The following is a 4,067-nucleotide window of genomic DNA, read 5'->3' on the forward strand; positions in this document are numbered from 1 at the left end:
ATGATTTTTAAATGGGTTTAATATATCATGCAGCCTTGGGAAACAGTCTAATAATGTGTTTTATGGATTCTCGTCTGTGAAATGCGCCACTTCCGGTATTTTGCCGGTTAGTCGACGCGAGCAAAATGAAGTAGAGGATTTAGAAAAATCGAATAGTCGAATAAAATCGATTAATTGCAACAGCCCTAATAACTACATTTAACATTAACATACAGTTAACATTAAAGTTAACATCTGATATTATGTAGTGGACTAACATGAACAGTTATATTTAATTAATTAATTTTTATTAAAGTCTGTGTAAAGGCAATTCAGAGAATTGTTTCTAAACACATTATAAATGTTAGAAATGTATTGCTGAAAGCACGTTACAAAGGCTGTGAACTATGTAGTACTGAACTGTGGAGTTAGACCAAAACTCCAGTTTTTCACCATTTCACCATTTTTGTGTTCAGGATTTTTTGGGCAGGCCTGAAATCATGTCTCGATGATGCATTGGAGCCACTGAGCATGGCCCCTCCCCTAATGAATGAATGAATGAAGCATTTATAAAGCACTTTATTGTGTATTGCCGTACACCCAAAGCACTTTACAATCATGAGGGGGTCTCTCCTCAACCACCACCAGTGTGCAGCATCCATCTGGATGATGCGACGGCAACCATATTATGCCAGAACGCCCACCACACACCAGCTTATTGGTGGAGAGGAGACAGAGTGATTAGAACTGCATCGCATATAATTATTTAATTAAATCGTAGCGTTTGTGAATTCACAATTATGCTTAATTATGATTTTTAAATGGGTTTAATATATCATGCAGCCTTGGGAAACAGTCTAATAATGTGTTTTATGGATTCTCGTCCGTGAAATGCACCACTTCCGGTATTTTGTCAGTAAGTGGACGCGAGCAAAATTAAGTCGAGGATTTAAAAAAATCGAATAGTCGAATAAAATCGATTAATTGCAACAGCCCTAATAACTACATTTAACATTAACATACAGTTAACATTAAAGTTAACATCTGATATTATGTAGTGGACTAACATGAACAGTTATATTTAATTAATTAATTTTTATTAAAGTCTGTGTAAAGGCAATTCAGAGAATTGTTTCTAAACACATTATAAATGTTAGAAATCTATTGCTGAAACACATTACAAAGACTGTGAACTACTGTAGAGTTAGACTGTTAAACAGTTTTTCACCATTTTTGAGTTCAGGATTTTTTGGGCGGGCCTGAAATCATGTCTCAATGACGTACTGGAGCCACTGAGCGTGGCACCTCCCCTAACACAATAATAACTAGAGCACATTAGCATCAGTGGTTCACCCGCTCAACCGCGAGTTACTGTCATTACTGTTCGTTACTACAGCATACAGTTTACTAGCTAGCTATTGTCTTCGTCACGTAAATGCATATTATAAACATGTATGGCTGTGTAAATCCAATTAAGCTGCTAGAGGGAGCATCCATAGACCTTCTGTGCAAACAGTGAGCAAAGCCTACCTGGTGGCAGAAAATGACGTTTTAAAGTAGCAGTCTATGGAGAAGCCATAGAATAAAAGAAGAAAAAAGGTCATTTCGATGTTTTTTTTTTTCGCAATTCTGAGATTATATCTCAATTCTGATAAAAAAAAAAAAAATAATCAACTCTTCATTCTTTTTTCCTCTCGGCACATAACTATGAGTTTCCCACACTTCTGGCTTTTTTCCCTTAGAATTGATAAACTCGCAATTGTTGAGTTAAATCAAGTTATAAAGTCAGAACTAGGAGATATAAACTTGCATTTGCGAGAAAAAAAATGTCAGGATTGTGAGAAAAAATAGGTAAATATTATGTAAAATGTTATAGGTTTAAATAGTAGTCTATTTCATGCTGTAACTGCAGGGCTAATACAATTATGTCCCCTATGAACTGCATATGTGAATATTATATAGACCTATTGTTTAAATCAAATTTATGCTTTAAAAGTGTAATCATAGCAGGTTTCATCCATAGTCTGTCCATTTAAACGTCTGAGTTTAGCTTCAAATGGCGTCTTTGACGACAGTATACCATAAAAAATTATTTGCATTCAGATTCTGACATCTAAAGCCACAACAATACATTATTTCTCTTATTCCATAGATTTTACCCGTTTCCCTCCACTTGTTACTAGTGTTTTTCTGCCACCACAATGCGCGCGCAGCTACAAGTGATGTAACTGTGATGTCTACTACAAATTGGTCTATTGAGTTCGTAGCAGTATTTAACAGTTGAGAGAGGAGGAAGCTTTCCCGCGAGTGGGCGTGGTTTCAGCACAGACAGCGGATCACCCCCGAGCATTTGAGAGCAGAGAATACTGCTTATTGTTAAGATGTTAAGATCATTTATTTTAACATTAAGGCCCAATCCCAATTCTATTTTATACCCCTTCACCTACCCCTTCCCCTTGGCCCTTGAAACAGAGTGTCAAGCGGTAGGGATGAAAATATTCCCCTAAGAAATGGGACACCACTTCTACACAGTTACACGTCGTCACTAGCGCCTACAATACACACACATACTCCATGGTCTGTCTGAATACTGGTGTGCATTAGAGCCATTTAATTACCGTTCTGTATTAATGCGCTGCTTTCATTGACACACACATATCAGAGATCGTCAGTGCACACACAAACATCCAGGAGCAAAGAAAATTGTCACCGCTGCCCAGTGACTTTAATAAAATAGCTTTTATACTGAATTGCTACATTATATTTCCCAGCAGCGAGAGGATACAATGCTGTTTTTGAAGTAAGTAAACTCACTCAATGTAGAGAGAGACGCACAGATGCACAAAATTCACACATGCAACTTTCATCTCTCTCTCAAAATGGCCATATTTGAGAAAAAAATTTTTTTTGAATAATTTCTAATTATTCAGGGGACTTGTCCCCTTCAATGTCTATGGTGGTTACGGCCCTGATCAGACATGAAAATATGTTGTGGGACTATTGTGCAGTCAGTTAATAATTAGCAAACTATAGCGATTTTTTTGCAAACGTTACTTTGAAGAACATGACCATAAATATGAACCAGATTGAATGTAACAAATTGTTATTTTTCATTAAAATCCTTAATGACAAAAAATATGCACATTTATGGGTCTTCTTGTTCGCTCGGGCAGCCATGTTGCCGCTGTAGCCAGTGTATGCTAGATAATTCTCATACCGCTTCGTCTGAAGTGGGGTCTTGAAAAATCTTTATTTGAAGAGTTATCTGGCCCTTCCCACTACCCCTACCCCTAAAAAAAAGTAGTGGTAAAGTGTAGGGGTAAAGGCCTTTCCACACTGAGCGCGAAAAAGCTAAACGAATATCGGACGCTGGAATAAAACAACAGATTCCTAAGGATGCTTCCTCATAGACCACGAACATTCGCGCACCGAAAATGCAAATGTTTTTTTTTAACCAGTCCGACGAATCTTTTCAGTTTCGCAAAGTGAAAACATGGGCCGTCCAATAAGATTTGAGCATTACATCATGTGCCCGGAGCAGCTGCTGTTGCACAAAAAGGCAAGAGTGGTGGCACTGTTTCGAAAACCAGTTTAAACTACTGTAACACAGAAGAGTATCCCGAGAGAGAAGAGAGTGGATGACGAGTTATTGTTATCTTTGGTATCTGAGAACAGATTTATTCTCACATGTTCTTAATATAATTTCTATTAATTATTATTATGTGATCTGGAGTGTCCGTTTTCTTCCACGTGCACGAGTGTGAGCGTTCACTCTAGATCTTCCGTATTAATAAAATCGATGGAAACATTCATCTACATGTGAAAAATGAAACCAAGTAGACATGATGACGATATATTTTCTGTATGTGTTCATAGACCACGAACATTCGCGCACCGAAAATGCAAATGTTTTTTTTTAACCAGTCCGACGAATCTTTTCAGTTTCGCAAAGTGAAAACATGGGCCGTCCAATAAGATTTGAGCATTACATCATGTGCCCGGAGCAGCTGCTGTTGCACAAAAAGGCAAGAGTGGTGGCACTGTTTCGAAAACCAGTGTAAACAAACACAGAAGAAGAGTATCCCGGA

This window comes from Sinocyclocheilus anshuiensis, unplaced genomic scaffold (assembly GCF_001515605.1).
Source record: "Sinocyclocheilus anshuiensis isolate Anshui unplaced genomic scaffold, SAMN03320099.WGS_v1.1 scaffold746, whole genome shotgun sequence".
Classification (NCBI taxonomy): Eukaryota; Metazoa; Chordata; class Actinopteri; order Cypriniformes; family Cyprinidae; genus Sinocyclocheilus; species Sinocyclocheilus anshuiensis.